Genomic DNA, 20,962 nt, shown 5'->3' on the forward strand with positions numbered 1-20,962 from the left:
TCATGGCAGATGAGTAGACAATGTGAGAACAGGTCCATTGCATGTTTTAACATCCCACAGGTTCTTCTGGTGATGCAAACATCCCTTTGCTAAACAAATTAAGTGTGTGTGTGAGTGAGTGAGTAAGTGAGAGAGAGGGAGGGAGGGAGGGAGATTGTACATGTCTGTCTGTCCACCTGTATTCTCTGTTGGCCTTTCTGAGTTCTATCCCTAATTTAAAAAATGCACCTCATATTACAGCAGTTGTAATACAGATAAGGAGTCCTGGACACAGTTCACTCTTTGTCTACCCAAATTGTTCCTGATCCCCAAAGCTGTCTGCTGGATATGAGCAATACAGTGGACCCTCGACTTACGGAATTAATCTGTATTGGAACTGTGGCCGCAGGTCGAAAATTCCATAGCTTGAGAGGCCATTTCCCATGGGAATGCATTGAAAACCATTTAATCCGTTCCAGCCAAAGGGAAAAAAAAATCCCGGGCTTCCAAAGCTGCACCCGTTGCCCTCTGCCTCCTGTCCCCATGGGGGCCAGGAAGCTGAAAGCCACTCTGCTCCCGCTGCCAGCTTTTTGGGCTTCCAATGCTGCTCTCGCTGCCTTCTGTCTCCTGTACCCAGTGCCCTCTGCCCAGGCCGGAAGCCGCTCCACTCCGAAAGCTTGCAAGCCGAAAGCTTCGAAAGCTGCACCCGCTGCCCTCCTGTCTGCAGAGGGCACCGGGGACAGGAGACAAGAGGGCAGCGGGGGCTCCTTTGAATTTCCTGCCCTTTTCCCCTGCCTTTCGTAGGTCGAAGCTCTGGCCGCAAGTCGAGCTAAATTTTGTGGCCGGAGCTTTTCGTACTTACGAAATTTCCGTAAGTAGGGACCTTCGTAAGTTGAGGGTCCACTTCGTAAGTTGATGGTTTATCCATCCGTTCCAGCACTGACACGACAAATGGCTGCAGAAGAGAGATGAGCATCTTGTGGTTCTCTAGATGCTTTTGGACTGCAACTTCCATCAGTCCTAGCCAGCGTAACCAGTGGCGAGGAATGCTGATTTTATCTGGAGGGCTATACATTGCTTGTACCTGCTGTGTAGCTCCATCAGAGCACCTACCCTCGTGAAATTAACCTTTCACTGATGGGTGGGTGTCTGGTTTTGCCTTGTATTAGTGGGTCAGACTAGATGCCCATTTTAAAAGCCTCTTTTATAATTGATTTGTTTAAATTTGTGAGTGATTTGAGACTTTTGCTTCCTTTATGCCTTCGTTGTGCTTCTGGCTAACTGAAAAAAAGCAGTGTTTGAAAAAACTGTTCAAAAGATGCTCACTTCGGAAGTGCATTTGCATGACATCTATGCCCAGAGAAAAAGAAGTGTGAAATATTTTGGCACAGATATCCTAGAAAATCAAAAGCAGTGTTCTGTGTACCACTTAAAAGAATTCCTTTCATTTCTTTGTGAAATAGGTTTTGTTCTTCAGGATGCGGTACCCCATGGGTAATTGAAGCCATACTCACAATGTTACTTGACATTAAAGCTAACCGATTTCAAATACCTGATTTAAATATACTTTGAAAATAGAAATAATATCCCTATTGTATTTTCTTTTTAACTTGTGAGCTGAAGCATGGCATACAAATGGTATTCTCAGGATCTCAGATAATTACCTTCTTACTGTTGAACTTCTATTCAGCGCGTAAAACCCATCCAGTTTTGTGGTCGTTGCAGATCCCGATTATTACATGTTGACAAGATCATATATCTATTAATTAGATTGGAGATAGGATGCAAAATTGCTGTAATTATTGTAATTTTCCAGCTAATTGTAGGGTTTGTGGTGAATATTTTACTTCTACCAAGTGAAAAACAGTATTCCATCTGAAATTGGTTGGCTGTTGTTGTAGATATTTTTCACTCTCTTTTTCTGCTTCATAATTTCGCTATTCCCCTCCCCTTGAACGTGCTTTTTCCAAGCACCGAAAAGGCTACACCGTGTGAAAATGCTGCTCATGTGAAAAAAGCTTACATTTGATTCTGCTGTTCACATGCATCAGAAGGGGTTCCAGACCATCCTCTGTTCTGATGCACTGTCTAAATGTATTAAGCTAAGGGTGAACAATCTGCTGAGATTTTCATCTTGCTTTGTTCAGGTTGCCATGTTACCACCCCCTTTTTTTGTTTGTGTATAAATCGTACCACCTTCTTTAGAAAGGAAAAAGGTTAGCTAGATCACCTCCAGCTGAGAAAGCAATATTCATCTGGCTTGCCTTCCCCCCTATGTGCGAGACATATAAGCATGCATTCTTTGAAGTAATCATGTACTGTGGGAGGGTTGGGGCAGATTGGATCTCCACAAATAAGCAAAAATAATGCTGGACAACATCATCTTTGTATTATTTTATATTGAAAATACGTACATAAGCTATACTATACCTTTATGTGTTAGCACAGTTGCCTTTCTATCTGTTTTTCATCTGACACTATTGTGTGTTTGTGTATGTGCCTTTAAAAAAATCATTACCCAAGCTAAACTTCCTGCTGCTATAAGTCTTTGGTTGAGACAGAGTTCTTAAAAAAAAAAAATCAACCATGTGCTACTCAACAGTAGATTTCATTTCATTTTATTTTGTGTAAGTGGATGTCAGTGTGTTTCGAAAACGGCTAGGGAGCTTGCTACAGGAGATGGGTTGAAGCAAACTGATGTTTATTCCCTGCTGAAATATATAAGCTAAAGGCGCAGGTGAAAATTGCCAGACCTAATGAGCAATTTGGCAGGTAAGACAGGATGTCAGGAAGTGACAGTTCAGCCGTGGTTGGCACTGCCTGTGAACCTACTTGTTTGTTTCAAATGACTGCATTTAAATGCTATAAATAAGATCCTCAAATATTTGCCTTCAGACAGCAAGCGCAAGCTCTTCTTTGAGTAGATGTGTTCGCCTTTAAGATAGTCCCTGTTGTTTTAAAAAAATTGCATCTTGCCTTACCTATGAAGTACAGGGTGTAAGGTAAGAATCATGCCACACTATGATTTCTGAAACCCAGGTAGCTGGATCAAGACTTAGCCATATTTGGAGCGGACCTGTTGAAACCAAGGGGACTTAAAATCATCATGGCTTACTTCCCATTTGTGTTTGTTGGTCTACTTTAACTGTAGATGTGTCTGGGCATCTAACCCAAAGTTCATGGTAGACTTAAACCGTACCCCCTCATGTAGACATTCAATAGGTTAAAAAAATAGCAATCAGATATAAAATGTTTCAGTAGGTTCATCTTGTGTGAATGGGAAAATAGAGATTTACTTTATTTTAAATATTTTACCTTGCCTTTCTCCTTTTAAAGACAACAAAGCTAAAAACACTAATTATAGTGGTGCCTTGCAAGACAAATGCCTCGCGGGACAAAAAACCCACAAGACGATTGGTTTTTGCGATCGCTATGGTGCCTCGCAAGACGGTTTCTTTTATGGCCATGCTTCGCAAAATGGTGTTTTTTTTCCTTGAGACCGATGCCTCGCAAGACAAGTACATTTCATTCGCTTTGCGAGGTTCCCATAGGGAACCTCACAAGACGATTTTTTCGCAAGACAGCGATTCTTGCAGAATGTATTACATTCGTTTTGCAAGGCACCACTGTATACAGATATTAAAAAGAATCAAACAAATACGACATTGAAAATGGTAAACCGAATCAACACAACACCAAAAACAGATTCAAAGCAACAAGGCACAACATTCCATTTTGAAAACTCCTCTCAGCCAGCTAATCACTAAAGGAAAGCCTGTGTGAAGAGAAAGACCTTCGTTTGCTTATGAAAGGACAACAAAGATGGGGCCAGGCTGGCCTCTTGTGAGAGGAAATTTCAGGGTCTGGGGGCAGTAACAGGGGAAGCTGTCTCCTGTGTTTCCACCAAACATATCTGTGAAGGTCATGGGACCAAGATAAAGGCATCCCCTGATGATCTTAACACCTGGGCAGGTTGAATAAATTGTCACTGTGCTTGACCTCAGCTGATAACTGCTTCCTTCCTGCTCCACCTCTTGTCTCTTTCCTTCCCCTTTCCTTTTCTGGCAGTTGAAATCTTAAATAATTCTATTTTTCTTTTCTGGCCCTCCAAGTACTTCACAGCTCTGGAGCAGACATTGTTAACGGCTCATTATACATATTTTCCTCTGGCCTAAAGCTAATGTTATGCTAACATCCAACTGCAGCACACATTGAATTTTAAGCCTCTTCCTTGAACTCTGTAACCTTCTGCTTTGGAAGGTTTCTTAGCCCTCCTGAGCAAGTTGTCGGAATGCCCTTGTGGGGAGGAATTATCTCCTCCTGGTGACATGAACAACTGGTGGAACTGCTGGTTTTACCTGATCATGGTTTCCTAGATCTGTGTTTTGCCAAAAATGCCATGTTTGGAGACCTCTAGGAGTTGGGAAAAAAAATTAACATCCCCCTCCCTGAAATTCAGATGTGCAGACAAAAATGATGTTGGGACTGCATGTAACCCAACGGGATGTACTCCTTAGGTTGTTCTAGCCAACACTCTGCTTAGTTGGAACTTAGTATTCATTTACTTTAAAAAGGAAGGAAAAATACCATCCACTTTTCAGTATCCCTTGTATATCACACCTCCAAAGGAAGCTTAGGATTTGTTGTCTACTGGCCTTCCAAAGGAGGACTGGCTAGTTCACACCCCTTTTGGGCTTATTTTGACTCTCTGCCCATGTCCATGTGTCTGTTCCCCAACACCTTCATGAACAGGGATTAAACCCGTTGCACATCTTGGGCAGCCTATTCTCGGTCTCTGATTTTTGTTATTATTATTTTTTGAACATTAGCTGTGGCGTGCGAAGGGCCTCAATTCCAAGCGGCTTCCTTGAGCTTGAGGGTCATGCGAAGCCCCACAGAGACATTTGCTGGAGGTGTCGATGAAGCTGAAAAAAGGACCACCTAGAGCAGACAGCTGGCGCGTTCCCTTCCAATTCACAAACAGATGCCATTCCCTTGACACCAGAGGAGCGTGAGTGGGTGGGCCGAGAGATCTCATCTGTGGATACACCCTGTGGTGCTGTCTAATCAAGGGAGAGCTGAAGCAGATAACAAATTCCAGGCTGGAGCACAGCTGTTTCTTTTCCCTCAGCTTTCTAGGGAGCCTTTTGTGCAAACTCGATGTGAGAAGCAACCACCCACCTTCTTCCAGAAAACAGGAGGAAGACAGTGGCACCCAGCTATACAGATTCCCAGTCAGACTCTGCCTCCTGAAATTTAGCCTTCAGGTTGATGAATTGTACACTTCCTCCTTTCTATCAAACAATTATTTTTTTTCTTTTAAAATAACATCAGGCTTCTTCTTTTTTTTAAAGCCACTGGAGCAGGCAAGGTGGACTTATGCCAGGCTGGCTACATTGTGAATGATTTTTGTCAGCACCAATGCCCGGCAGCAGATAAAAACATTATTCTTTCCTTTGTGGCCCTTGATAAGGATCTTTTTGTTTATCTGTTCAGGCTGTATTTATTTTTCATTTCCCTTTAATGTGAGGAATTGCTTTGCTATCGCATTTAGAATTTTTTTTTTCTAGCTGCCTCCTCCCTTCGCCAATTCCATTTAGCTCCAGGAATTCTCGATGTGATAAATCCTAGTCCATCTTAGAAGAGAAAGGCGCCCAAGTCAGGAGGGTGAATTGTTCAGTATTGCTGTGCATTTTGTGATAACTTGCATTCAGTCCCAGAATCCCCCAGCTAGTATTATACGAAACTATATATTGATTCTGACCTCTGGCTTCAACCTTCAGTCACACAGATTAATTAAACAATACCCCTCTTTGCCTTGACTCAGTTCTGGCATATTTCCCGACCCCATGGAAATTGTGATATATTAAAGCCATGGAAGGTTATGGTTTGGAGGGATGTTCTCCTGGCATTTACTTGATGGGGAGGGGGTAATATTTAATGGTAAAGCACCTGCTTTGCAGCATTTCCAGGCAGAGCCAAGGGCTCTACCCCAGCTTGCTTGAAACCCTTGAAAGCCACTGCTGCCAGTTAGCCAGAGAGCTGGGCTAGTTTGACATAACTGGGCTAGTATAAGGCAGCTTCTTATTATCCTACAAAACTAAATACAGTGGTGCCTCGCTAGACAATGATAATCCATTCCACTAAAATTGCTGTTTAGCGAAATCATTGTCTAACGGAAAGCATTTCCCCATTGGAATGTGTTAAAACCTGTTTAATACGTTCCAATGGGGAAGAATCGTCGTTGTCTAGCGAAGATCGGCCATAGGAAAGCTGCTTTGTGAACCGCCGATCAGCTGTTTAAACAGCTGTCTTGCGAAGCTTAGATCCCGAAAACACCCATTTTGTGAGTGCGGAGGGAGCTGTCAAAATCGTTGTCTAGTGAAAATCGGTTTGCGAAGCAGGGACCAAACATTGTCCAGCGAAATTCCCCCATAGGAATCACTGTTTTGCGAATCGCTATAGCAATCGCAAAAAGTCAATGTCTAGCGAAAAAACTGTCATGTGGGTAACTGTCTAGCAAGGCACCACTGTAGTAAACTCTACGAAGGCAAGAGTCACCATTTGCAAAAAGGATAATGGGTAGGGGCGTGCTTTTTCATGTTTTTGAACTATAAATGTCAGAATTCTAGGATCTGGGCAGCCCACAAGCACAAATCATCAGACATCTAGATTTTGCTGTTAGTTAGTTGACAGTGGGGGGTAGTTGACTGACTGGAGGCGCTGTGACCTCCTGGTCATGAAGGAAGCTGGGAGTCATAGTCTCACTGCCTATTAAGCTATATAGAGGGCACCTCCCAAAGAACTGTGACTCACTGGAAGTACTGCAACAGCTTGCTTGCCTTGCCTTGCCTTGCCTTGCCTTGCCTTGCCTGCTTGGTTTCTTTCAACAGCGGATAACACTGACAGTATCAGGGAGAAATAACCAGAAAGTGTTTCCCTGGGGAGGAGAGGGCAAAACCTGGAGGTCTGCTGTCCTAGTCTAGTACTTTTTTTTTTTTGCTTATTCTGTTTAAATAACAGCTGATTTGGTTGGCTCCAGGAAAGCTCACAAGATCTAAAACAATACAGGGAAATAAATCTTCAAAAATATACTAAATAATTATAAGTATAACGATTATTAATGTAAGTCCTTAAAATATAAATAATATTTATTATAATAATATAAATAAACCAACTGAATAAATAACTCAGTGTACTAAATTAGGGAGAACATTTGGCTGTTCATAAGTTGTAAAGTATCTCTCACCATCTTTTATCATTGGCCATTGTAGGTGGGCTGATAGGACATGGAGGCAGAAATATCTGCAGGGCCGAATGTTCCTCGCCCTAAATCTATATAATTCGGTTTCAGTTTTCCCAGTCTTGGTCTGTTTGGGCTTTCATGTATCCCTGGGCCCCAGTAAATAGTGCTATCCTTCTTTCACGCCCACCATGCTAAGCTTCTAGTTCCTGGCTCCTAGCAGACCCAGCAAAACTAGAACCCTCAATGTACCTGTGAAGATTCTCAGTTATCCAGGTGAAGTTATCTGGAAGTTGAGTCATGGCAACTGGACTTCTTTCTTATTAGGTTGAAAAATCTCGCTACTCATCCTAGTAGCTTCTTCAGTCTGAGGAGAGTTGCTAGGAGACCTCTGATAGAACCCTCAATAGGAGCAATAATCTCAATGTTTCTTGCTATCGATGATCCATAGGGAGCTTGTGGGAGCTGTCTGGTGTCTAATTTTGAAGAGTGTGAGCCCAACTTGCATTTTTTTTTAATGTGGATCAGGTTTACTTTTAAATTCTTAGCTATTCAGCTTGATATATGTAATGCATTAAACAGCTTTAACTGTCAACTTGGGTGACTTAGATTTCTGGATGTGAAAATGTGTGATTTATTCTCAAAGTAGTATTGCAATTTCTGGATGCTGATTTTTACATTCTTTAGCTGGGAATTAGCTTTTTCCTTCTCTTACCTCTGCAGGATTATTACTTTCAGAGGAATATTTCATACAGGCAGATATGAAACAGATTTCTGCTTTATTCCCCCCTCCCCTGTATTATTTAAAATACACATTAAGCAAGCAGGGGATAGGTTGTTCTAAGTTTTAGTGTTTGTTGACATCAACAGGCTGATGATTGGAATCTCTGTCTCGCTATCTAATCCCAAGGAATCAATTTTTGATATAAACCTGTGTCTAATGGACTGGCTGAAAGTTAACAATCTGAAACTTTATCTAAACTGGAAAGAAACAGTTCTAAACCTAGAATTGGGATTCACTCTATGCTGGATGGATTTACAGTACAGTGAAAACTCTGGTTTCCAGTTTAGATGTAGTCCTTGAGTTAATCCTGAGCTTGGATGCCCAGATTTTGGCTTTGACCAGGAATGTTTGTACTACATTCAAAGCATCCTGAGATGTCTCCTGTGGTAATATGTTTAAGGTCTATCCTATGTGGCATACTATAACACCCTCTATGTTCAGCTTTCTCTGAAGAGTGTTTGGAAATTTCAGCTAGCCCATAATGTAGCAGGCAGACTGTTGATGAGGTGGTTACAAGTACCATATGACCCCCCTCTTATAAAAGCTCCACTGGTGCTCAATCTACCTCCAGGCCCAGATTTAAAATGCAGGTTATGACCTGTATAACATGTGTCCCATACAACTCGAGACCAAGATACAGTATTTGAATATTCCCAGGTTTTAAGCTCTATAGGAGAAGACATTATCTTGGCCTTGCCACCTTCATAAGCGTATCCAGTGAGGACATAAGCCATGAACTGCTGAGTAGCTCAGTGATGTAAGCATCTGGCTGCAGATCCAGAGGTTGAGAGTTCAATTCCTCACTGTGCCTCCTTGACAGGGACTGGACTTGATGATCCATAGCATCCCTTCTAGCTCTGCGATACTAAGATGATGATAATGATGATGATTAGAAAAGGGTTTTTTGGGGAGGGTAGGTGGGGAGGCTTGTTCTAAGCTGTGGAACTCCTTTCCATAGGAAGCTATCCTTGCTGTCTTGCTGACAATAAGCAGAGACCTTTCTCTTCAAACAAGCTTTTGGTAACACCTTCTATCCCTCTGTTGGGAAAAACTTAGAAAGTAAATAAATAAGTAAATCCATCCGCCCACCTACTCATCCATCCATTGTAAAGAGGGGGGCATATAATGTTGAGAATTTAGCACTATATAAATTTCAGTCTTTTAACCAAAGTGCTGAACTTTTGTTTCTGACAGTAAAATCAATGGTGCCCAGATGGGACAACAGTGTTACAAAGAGAATATGTGCAGTCAGAATGCATTCATTTTATTGCTGTTAGTTAAATGAATGTTAGTTTAAGCATATAGGAAATGTTTCTTCAAACGCTATATGGTCTTATAAAATAGTTGCAAGCAATGTATCCTCTAATTTTCATCCCCGCTGGGCGGGTCTTTGCCTCTCTCACACAACTCCGCCCCTGTGTGCGCACGCAACTCTGCCCCCCCCCCCCCCCGTGTGCTGGATTCTGTCACAACTGGAACCTAACACTATCACTGCATGGAGGAGGAAGAAAGTTGTGAGGAGGGAAGCAGAGTTGTGTGCACATGCGCGCCCAGCTTAGCGGGAACCCTGGTTGCAAGAGTTTGAATAATTAGGCAGTGAATGAGTTTCACTCTAGTATCTGAGGAAATTACCTATTAAAACTCAAATCTCTCTAAATCATTTCAGGCCTTCTTCATTAAGGTGCAACTGGTGTCTCTTCATAATTGCCTGAACAATGTTGATATTTGCATACATGCATTTTAAAATGGGCTAATTCTATGTAGTGTTTCAATTTATGTTGCTTGGCCTAGATTTTGTTTCACTGTAAAGAAAGGAAATTTTATTAGAAGTTTTTGCTGAGGTGTCCTCTGACACATTTACTAACCAGTCATTAATTCTGGCTGTGGGAATTGCTTTGAATAGAAATTAAGTGCCTCTTCGTTAATTTTTGTTGCCGGTGTTCACGCTGGCTGAGAAATGCTGTGACTTCTAGTAGAAAACAGTAATTTCTCTAGGCTTTGAATGTACTTCTCTGCAGATGTAACCTTCTCCTATAGAAGCATTTCAAACTTTCCTCAGGGTTGGCTGGCTTTTTTAACAGTAGTACAGTGGGGTCTTGACTTGAGAACTTAATCCGTATTGGAAGGCGGTTCTCAAGTCAAAAAGTCTGTAAGTCAAGTCTGCATTGACCTACAGTGCATTGAAAACCGATTAATCCCGTAACAGGCCGTTTTTGTTCCATTTTGGTTTTTTTCTGGTCTGTAAGTCAAATCTCAGTCTGCAACTCAAACCTAAATTTTGTGGCCAGAGAAGTCTGTAACTCAAAAAGTCTGTAAGTCAAGCCGTCTGTAAGTCAAGGGTCCACTGTATACTAGGATCCAAAAGATCCATGCCATTGATAACATTTTAGTAAAGTGCTGTTGGATTTGTATTTTGGCCATTAGGATTTGACATTATTTTATTATGTAACAGAGGGGTGTGGTGGCACTGCTGGTTAAACCGCAGAAGCCTCTGTGCTGCAAGGTAAGAAGACCAGCAGTCGTAAGATCGAACCCATGCGACCGAGTGAGCTCCCGTCGCTTGTCCCAGCTCTTGCCAACCTAGCAGTTCAAAAGCATGCAAATGCGAGTAGATAAATAGGTACCACCATGGTGGGAAGGTAACAGCATTCTGTGTCTAGTCGCGTTGGCCACGTGACCACAGAATCTGTCTATGGACAAATGCTGGATCTACGGCTTGGAAATGGGCATGAGCACTGTAGTGGGCCACTCTCAAGCCTCTGCTAACTCAGGCCTCAAAGAGTGGTCGCTACTTCACTTCAAAAACTTGCTGCCACCAACTTATCCTTAAAATAAAAAAAAAAGGACAAGTGTATCTTTTCAAACAAATAATGGGTTTATTGATTACAAGAAATAAAAGTAGTAAATCACAGATGTAAAATCAATTTATCAATCACTGTTTCTCAGACACTAGCTCTTACAGACTTTTCCTCAGCGACAGGCTCTCTCTCTCACTCTTACTAACAATCACTTTTAAACTCTCATCTCAATCTGCCCTCACACACACTTCACCCCCCTTTTAATACCAGCTCCTCCCCTTCAGTTCCACCCTCCGTCACACCATTGGCTGATGATTCACTGCCCAGCTGTGATGGACAGGTGAGGTCATGGCTGCCCGTTACAAGCACCGCCCCTTAGAATCGGACACGGCTGGACATTTGTCAAGGGGAACCTTTACCTTTACCTATATTATGTACTAATTGTCTTTGAGGGCCATCTACAAATGGATTGGCTAATGAAATCAATAAGCAAAGACCTAAAACCAGTTGCTACCCCCCAGCAAAAACAGACCTGCTCAATAAATTGCTGAATATTAGGTCAACCCTTTGCTGGATCCTATTGATTCAACAAGGTCTGCTGTGGTAAGGATTAACAACTGTGGTCCTTCTCCCCATAAGGAAAGTCCAGCTGAATCAGACATGGGTCTGACCATTCGAGCATCTTATCTTCCACAATGGACAGCCATAGTCTCTGAGAAGAAACAAACAGGATGTGACAGCCTAAGTACTTTTTCTGTTCTTGCTTCACAGCACTCGGTATCAAGAATCATGTTGTCTTTTAAAGCTGTAAGCCGATCATATCCATCATGACTAATAGGACAGCGTTTCCTTCTTGTCGAGAAGAATGGTGGGTGTCTGTCACAGCTGGTTATTGGGATGTGTAGATGAGAACATTCCCAGTCCAAATGTTCAAGGAAGGGGGATGCTGATGGGTCTCCCTCTTCCCTGGCACTCTTTGCCACCCTTTTGTTACAACTGCACAAACGTATGCCAATACTGGATATGATTATAAAAAGGAATTCTTTTTAAAATGCTAGACAATGTGATGACATTATTATCTTTATTATGCTCAGAATCCTGTTACTAATGTGTAGCCATATAAGTCAAATCACATAAACCTTATATCTGAATACTATCTGAAGGATGATATCTCCCCATAGGAGCCATCCAGGTCCTTAAGATCATCAGAGGAGGCCCTCCTCTCAGTTCCCGTGGCCATTGCAGGCACATTTGATGGGGACACCAGAGAGCGCCTTCTGTGAGGGTGTTCTCAGGTTGTAGAATCCTCTTCCTCAAGAGATTAGGGTGTCACCCTCCATTTTATCCTTCCACGAACACTTGGAGACCCACTTCTTCAGGCAAGGTTTTAATAATCATAGCAGAGTTAGGAATGCTGGGTTTCAGTTGAGTATCTTTGTTTTTTAAAAATTGTAAATGTTAATTTCAATTTATGTTTAATAGTTTAATTCTTTTAATATATAATTTATTTTGGTTTTAATGTAATTTTATTTATTTTATTTTATTTTATTTTATTTTATTTTATTTTATTTATATCCCGCCTATCTGGTCAGTTAAGACCACTCTAAACTGTAAACTGTCTTTGAGTTCCTGTCCCCCACCCCATGGGAGAAAGGTGGCCTATAAATGAGACTAGAGATGGGCACAAGCTTCAGTTTAGTGGTTTATGCTGGTTCATGCACATGGCATTCCCCCGCTTCCCTGACCAGTGACCCACTCACCAATCAGAGTGTGGTCCTCTCCTCCTCCTCTTCGGCCGTTTGACCATTCAGGAGCATGGGTTTGCCTGTCCTGCCTCCTTGTCTGAGTGGGTGACCAGCCAAGGAGGCGGGGCAGGGAAGTCCATGGTTCTCCTAAAGACTGGTCGAACAGCCGAAGAGGAGGAGGAGCGGAGCATGCGCGGGCTGGTAAGTGGGTCATTGGCGAAGGAGGCGAGGGGCAGGGAATGCACGGCACCTGTGCTGATTTATATGTGCCACACATATAAACAAGCACAAACTTCTGAACTGAGGTTTGCGCCCATCTCTAAATGAGACAAGTAAATAAATAATATAATAAGCTCAGAAGCAAATTTGTACTAGTGAAGAAGTCAATGCTTGTATTTCTTGTCATGTGCCAAGACACACAACTAATGTAGAATAAGGAATACAACTGTTGTCATTTTAACTAACAGCATTTCTCTGCTGTGATTTATGCCATTTGACTTCTGCCTAGGTAAGTAAGTGATTACTTACTTAACATAATAATCGGAGGCTGTTCATTAAAAGAAATATATTGCTGTAATTTTGGAGATAGGCATGAATGGGCTTTTGAATCCTGCTTCCCTGAATAATTGAAAATTATTTCATGCCCCCATCTCCAAGAAATCTGGGAGAAATACTGGCCTGCTTAAGTGGGTTGGTTTGTATTTAAATGCTTAATTTAAGAAAATAGTTGTGTGCTTTAGCTTGGCTTGCAGAGAATTATCATAAAAAGTGGCATTTAAGTAAAAAAATCAAATAAAAAATTTCAAGGGAAACAGATGTTTGCACTCATAACATAAATATTAGAAATAGGATCCAGGTTTTAACAGTTGCAGTTAACCCTTGAGGAATATTGCATAAAGCCCAACATAGTGTTTGCCATCATTACAAATCACTGCGCTTCCTAGTACTGAACGTTGGCTTCACTCTCTCATTAAATTGTCTCTAGCCCATTATTGTAGTAGACATACAGACAATCACTCTTAAGTGTTCATAAGGCTTAGAAGATCCCAATTTACTCCAAACAGCCAGTAAGTATCATGCAAGGCAAAACTTGTCGCATTTATTTTTCTGTGAATTATTCACTTGAGTTCTAATTGGGAGTGTCTGCCTGTGTGACATGAAAAATTGTTTGTAGCCCGCAGTCAACAAGAAAGCAAGGGAGCCGGCTAGGGAAGGGGAGAACACGTCCTTGTTTATGAGTACATGTCATCCCTTAATAAATAATAATTGCCTTGCTGTTGGCCTTCTCAAGTAGAAGAGATCACATAAATGTGGGAAACTAGAATTGCAGAGGTTGAGGCCAGCTAAATCGCAAGTTGTTTTTCAAGCAGGTCAGACTGTTTGTCTCACTTGCCTACAAGTCTGGCGGATAGTGGCTCTTTAGGGACTCAAGCTGAGTTCTTGGCCATTGCTTACTCTCTGTGAATCATACAGATCAGTTGGGATCTTTGAGGAAGATGCCCACTGCCGCCATCATTATATGTGGCATTCTGTGGCTGCTTGCCTCAGTTAGAGTCTTAGTTGAATATGCCTGCTTATCTTTATTAAAAGCCAATTTTCCTGCGGTTCAGATAGCTTTCCATAACTGTGCCAGTCTATCTTTTTGGGAATAAAGTAGTACCTCAGTTTATGAAATTAATGTGTTCTCCGGAATGTTATGTAAAGCGGAAAATTCATGAACCAAAACGCGGATTGCCATAGAAATGGGGGCGGTGCTACAAACCTCCAGGCACAATGCATCCTGGGGAAACTTTCTTTGAAAAAAAAACATAAAGTGAGGCATTATTTTCAACAGATTTCTGTTCATAAACTGAAAATTATGTAAACTGAGGTGTTCATAAACTGAGGTACTACTGTAACTATTTTCTTGTCAATGTGTGGAAGACACTTTTTCTTTTTTTCTGTGTCGATTTGACCAGGCATAAGTTAAGGGGGGAAATATTCTTACAGATCCCATCAAGCTAACTTGGATGCAGCTTCAACAGTGTTAGTGTTTTGTATATGAGACCAAAATGTTAATTGTTTTGGACATTGGCTTCCATTTGTCAAACAACTTCATGTCCAACCTGTACATGGCTAATATATGAGCAACTCCCTTGTTTTTTGCTTTTGTTTTGTTTATGATATAATTAAATAAATTATAACCAGGATTTGTCTGTTCAGAGGGTCCAAAATGGGAAGCTAATGTTTATCTGGCCATGTCTCCAACGGTTGATACTCTTGCGAATTTGCTATAAATGTCATAATGGCTCAGGACCTTGGCTTATTGGAAGTCCAAAACTATAACTGTGCCATGTTTACAATGAGCAGAATAATTTAGGCAAGTTAGTCAAACATTACTGTATTATCCCTGTAATAAATGTCAGTTTTGATTTATTGGCTGCAAACCCCTGTCAGCCAGAGTCATAACATTCTTTTTTAGGCAGACAGTGCTTTCTCTTCTACATTTATATCCACAGGCAGACATTTTGACTCCATTTTGACCTCTCACATGGAAGCATTCAGAAGTGATAGTTACAGTTGTTGCTTCCTTTGTCTTTTTCATTTCTAATATTTGCCACTGTTCCACCAAGTTCATGCTTTCATACCTCATATTTATAACCAACTTTGTCTTCACAACAACCTTGAGATGTAGGTTAAGCTGAAAGAAAGTGAGCAGCTTGGGTTTGTGTGCTGTGAAAGAATTGGATTCTGAATCTGACACGGTAGCCACTAAACCATACTGTTTTTCACCACATCTTCATTTCCAACAATCTCTACTGCAGAGGCTGATAAGCCTTTTGCCCTCCAGATATTTTGGGGCTACAACTTCCATAATCCCTTACGAATGGCCACATTGTGCTGGAGCTTCTGGAAATTGATGGTCAAAACAAAAGGTTGTTTGGAATTTTCTCTTGGAAGCAAGCTTCTTGAAAGAACAAAGATGGTAGAGTTGACATAAACCTGTCACCAGCCCTTTTTGTTCAATCATTTCAAAATAAACGTATGAGAAGTGGAACAGTTTTGCCCCATCCTCTTCACCAAATCAGAAAGTAAGACTGTCTTGTAAGCATAGAGATCCATGTGTGAACTGTACTTCCTCAGCTATAAGATGTCATTTACTTTACTTTCTTTGCTGCTTGTGTAATTTAAGTGATAATGGAGATGAGACTAGAAGATACTTCTCCTCACCTTATCTCAAATAAAAACATCTGAATAGGGTTTAGGATAGCTTTATATATTCCACTATCTGCTGTTTTTCAGGCTAAGTCTCCACTTTGTGCCTACTGTCTTTGGAGCCTTGTATACATTGTGCTTCTGCCATTTTTTTTACTACTACTGTATATCCTCTTCTCATCTTCCTCTAAGATTTATATCTTAGAGCACTTGATTAACTTTTTGAAATGAGCAAGACGCAAATATGAATCTTGGCCCATGCTTTGGTGCTACTTCAGGTAGACTGAAGGTGGGAAGGGAAAGGAAGTTAGGGTGCCGTCTGGATTGTTGGGTTGTGGGTTAGCAACTATTAGAAGTGGACTGGGAGGTGAGACATGTGCCCTGGAAAGGTGAGGAGGTGAAATCTTCCCCCTGGTCATCGAGAGAGATCTTAGAGCTGTAAAGTAGTGTGTCTCAAATTTCTAATAGCTGAAACACACTTTTTTCCTGAACAAAAATTGGGAGGCAAATTCCACTATTTCATTCAGAGGCACTTTTTTTGTTTTGTTTTGTTAGAACAGAGTAGCTTGCTTTCACCTTACACAATTTTCCTTTTGATTAGATTTGCTGTGGTCCATCCATGCACATCAAACTTACAAAACAGAACTGCATGCTGCAGATGCTGTGTCAGTTTGGCAAATCTGATCTACTGCCCACTGGCATGTTAAGGATTATGTTAGCAAGCTGGGTGTTGGGCTTGCTTTCCAGTAGAACAGGTGGTCCTGCAGATTTAGTTGGACTGTATTTCCTTTTAGTCCTAGCTTGCAGTGGTGAAGATGATAGGAAATGCAGCTCAAGAACCTCTTAAGAGTTGTTAGACTCTGCACTAGGACTAAGATCTGATATTCATACCAAGGCAGTTCGGAAGATTTACAGGAAGTAATACAGTACTTTGAATTTGTTTATAAAATTAAAAACAAATAATGAAATATATGGTTATGATAGTGATCATAAGTGTTATTTATAAGCTATGTTGACTTATACATGTTACGTCTGTGAAAAGGGCAAATGTATTGAAAAGGACAGATAGGAGAAGTTAGGCTTTGGGACTAGAACTCCCAGAATCTCCCAGTCACCACAGCCGGTTGCTTCCTGGACCTGGGAGTGTTGTGGGCTCTTTGGTACTATGGTTCCATGTTTGACATCCTGAGAATCAGTGCTTATTTAAAAGGCTTTTTAAAATAATCCACATATTTGTCTCCTCACTGTAAACATGTAGGCATTGTTTGCAGGTGGCAGAATCCTGCATTATTTTCAATCCTTGAACTAGCTAATGTCTCTTTCCTGGTTGCCAAAGTCTTTCCACATTTCTTCTTCCATATTTATAGGTGAGTCTTCTTTTGAGGTCGGAAGATAATCCTGAGTGAAGAAAGGGATGGATAAGAGCAGCGGTCCCCCACCTTGGACCTCCGGATGTTCTTGGACTACAGCTCCCAGAAGCCTTCACCACCACTTCTGCTGGCCAGGATTTCTGGGAGTTGAAGTCCAAGAACATCTGGAGGCCCAAGGCTGGGGACCACTGCATAAGAGGGTTGTTCCTCTGCTCACTGACTTAAATTTGGCATTACGCTGAATTCCATCTGCTAGCGCATTCCGACTTCCTTCTCAGTCCTTTTGCCGTGCACCACAATATTTAGACAATTCCCTACATTTTTGGAAGAGATTTTGAACACAGACTGATTATAAGGGGTAGGGAGAAAACTTTCCCCATCCTTGTTCCACATTCCATCAGCACAACATACACTGTTGATTATAGACCACTGATTTTTTTTAGAAGTGAGCCTTGTTTTTCTCCAGAAATTCCTCATTTGAACACAAAGGATATGTTTATTGCCATTAAGTGCTTTTAGTTGACCCTGAATTTCTCATGGCTTGGAAGCCTAGTGATCTACCTGACATTAGAAATAGAGAGTAACTTTTCTTTGCACTTCTACCACATTGATGTATTGCATTGCCTTTGCAAACCTGACCTTTGAGTTCCTAGATAAAACAGAATATAACTAAATTTAAATACTGACCAACAAAAGATGAAAAGAGCTGTACTTGAAATGCTAATGAGTTGCACAGAGCCTTCTAAGCCACGGGCGTGGCTAACCTTTCATTAAAACTTCTTATATAGATCTTTCTTTGGTTATCTGTTCTGTAAGTTAGAACAAAAGAAAAATAACCTGATGGGCACATATATATAGCATCTTCTCAAGTGCCTCTTTATGCAAACATGTTTGAAATCTTTTTATTGGTTTTTTAAAATTCTTTCATATTTTAATTGTCTTTGTTTTTATTTAAATTTTACTGTTGTAAAACGGCTTTAAGTGTCTTTTTTGTGGAGGACTGGCTATAAATTTCATAAATAAATAGATAGATACGAACTTTCAACTAGAAGTATATGCAGACTCTTAGCATTCTTCCTTCATTGTAAAGAGTCAGGTGAAGAAAATGATGGCTATTGCTCTGTTATGGAGTATACATTAATTAGTGCTTGGGGATAGAAAATCAGGTTCAAACCTCATACCATAGACAATTGGTTTCATTCTTGAAAACCCATGCTGTTGATGCCCAGGTTTCTTCAATGTATGGATGGGAACTCTATTTACTCCACTTGGATTCTTGGCGGAGACTCCCAAGTCGAAATAATACAGTTCCCATTCATTCATTGAAGAAACTTGAGAATCAATGGAGCTAAAACTGGATGATGCTAACACTGGATAAAAGAGATGTGGGACGTGCATTTAATAACTTAGAAGAGAAATGTTCAAATGGCCAAGATTGCTCATCTTGGAAACAGTATGGAAGTAGCAAATTTGTAGTAGCTTTCAAGCTGGAGAGTTGGGGTGTCCTACATAAAGAGTTCAGGAGTGGGCTGGACATGGACTCAGAGGTTGAGGACACAGCAGAAGAGACTTGACATTCTAGAGCCAACCAGACTCGTATCCCAGAGCTGACAAAACTCAATATATTGGATCTGCCTGGATCCAGTAGTCTTGAATCTGAGACTACTGAGGCCATGAGCCTGTTCTATGCCTGGACCCTGAATTACAGTGAATAGTCCTTCTCCAGCAGCAGCTCCATGAGCCCAGCAGCTGGAAAGCCAGTGCCTGCAGAATGCCCTGCAGGAATTTCTGAAGTGACAACCAAGTGTCATGCTTGAGGCCAGGGAGTTCTTTAAAGGTATCCTTTTGGTGAGAAGAGGCAGTGCTTGGAAGTAGTATGGGTTGGTGAGGTTTAAGTGATGTTGAGCACCTGTTCCAGTAGTTAGCTCCTCTTGGAACCCTGTACTCACTTGGAACTGTCCTTGGTGCTGCAGCCTCCGGCTGCCTTGTTACCTTATGGACTCTCTGGACCAACCTGTCTGTTGCTTGAGATGAAGGAGGAAGGGCTAAGTAGGAATGTGTTTAGATTAGACCCGAGTAGAGTAGAAGGTGCCATGTAATCATTCCTCTAACCCTGAGACATTTTTGAACCTCAAACCGGTATAAGAATTATAAATGGGTAATATATTCACGAAGGCTTTCACGGCCGGGATCTAATGGTTGTTGTGGGTTTTTCAGGCTCTTTGGCCGTGTTCTGAAGGTTGTTCTTCCTGACGTTTCACCAGTCTCTGTGGCCAGCATCTTCAGGGGACAGCACTCTGTGCTCTGGTGTAGTTGGCTTTGGGAGTGCCAACTACACCAGAGCACAGAATGCTGTCCTTTGAAGATGCCGGCCACAGAGACTGGGGAAACGTTAGGAAGAACAACCTTCAGAACACGGCCAAAGAGCCCAAAAAACCTACAACAACCATAAATGGTTAAATTTGTGGGTGGTCATCACTATGATTGCACATCAACAGCAAGCTTCATCTTAATAACACTTCTACCCTTAATAATTAACATGCCAAGACAGATTAAATTGACCACTTTTTTTGGGGGGGGGGGTGTGATAATTATTAATAATTCCATGACCTTGAGCCATTTTTGTACACAGTCAGGAAAACATGAATGGATCCAAACCAGAATTTATGCATTGTAGAATTTCCAGCATTTGGCATCTCTTGTGGTCTCAGTGATTTATATGCCTGTTTTGTTTAATGCCCAAGTCAAATGCTGCAGGTTTTCAATTCTTTTCCTTCACACAGTTGGTGTCTATGCTTGGTTACCTAGGAAACTGCTGTTGTGTGGAATTTGATTTGCTTGGCTGTCAGAGTTATGGCTGAAGTTTGAAGTGGAGAGGGGTGTGCTCAGTGGAGCTCTCAAGCCAGCTAAAAGCCAGCAGTATTCTGTTCGATCTACAGCACTAAGGGTTGCAAAAGAGCATAGAAGAGATGACAATACGTCTCTGGTGCCTTGGCAAAGTCAAAAATATTGTTACCTCGGCATATTCAGGATTAAATGGCTTGTACACCTTAAGTGTATTCCCTCAAGTTTTGTTTTTCTGAAAATGAGCTTACCATCAACTGAAATTAGTGCCCTCCCAGTGGTTGAATATTTGAAGAACTCAGCAGGTTAGGAATTCCTCAAAATGTGAATAAATGCTTTGATCATTTGATCCTTTGGAAATTAAACAGGACTCATTTTCCACCATGATCTGTTACTGAGTTCAGTTCTTCTTGGGGACATATTGTTTGTGGATGTTCACCATATCAGGAAGGTTTATAGAATGTAACATGATTCTTCAGTATTATGGCTGAAATCCTATTGCTTAGTATAGCACGTTGTACTAAAGTAGGATCATTGAATCACTGTTTCTGTGGGCCTACTGTAGTGTGATTTACTATGCTATGCAACAAGATAATTCTTCTGTGTAGGTCAACGTACTGGAAGATGTGTTGACGTCTATGTTCAATTGTTTTTATTATTGTTATTTTACTACGACTACTACTAAACTTATTACTGAGAAGTTGTTCCTTGTTATACTTTTTTCTGCTTCCTAAGAAAATATCCTTTATCTTCTGTGGGTCTAACCATACTTACAGTAATCAGAACTCTGCTTTCCAGTAGATGCTCACAAAATGTCCTTTCCGATTTCATTTGCTTAACTACAACTGAGTTAATAGCATGAGAATTTTTTTTAAAGTTCATGAGCCCTTACACATCTTTATTTTATTTCTTTGACTTAAAAAAAACACAAAACTTCTGCAATGTATTATTAGATTTTCCCATTTCAAGTGCTTATTTAAAAATGCACCTTGGCTCCAGAAGGA

At 41.1% G+C, this 20,962-nt stretch overlaps 1 protein-coding gene across 11 annotated transcripts in view; it reads left to right on the forward strand.

The window, feature by feature from the left end:
* The window catches only part of PARD3 (par-3 family cell polarity regulator), a 578,687-nt gene that overhangs the window by 204,914 nt on the left and 352,811 nt on the right, over positions 1–20,962 (forward strand). The gene's annotated exons all lie outside the window — the stretch shown is intronic.

This window comes from Pogona vitticeps, chromosome 6, assembly GCF_051106095.1.
Source record: "Pogona vitticeps strain Pit_001003342236 chromosome 6, PviZW2.1, whole genome shotgun sequence".
NCBI classification, from domain to species: domain Eukaryota; kingdom Metazoa; phylum Chordata; class Lepidosauria; order Squamata; family Agamidae; genus Pogona; species Pogona vitticeps.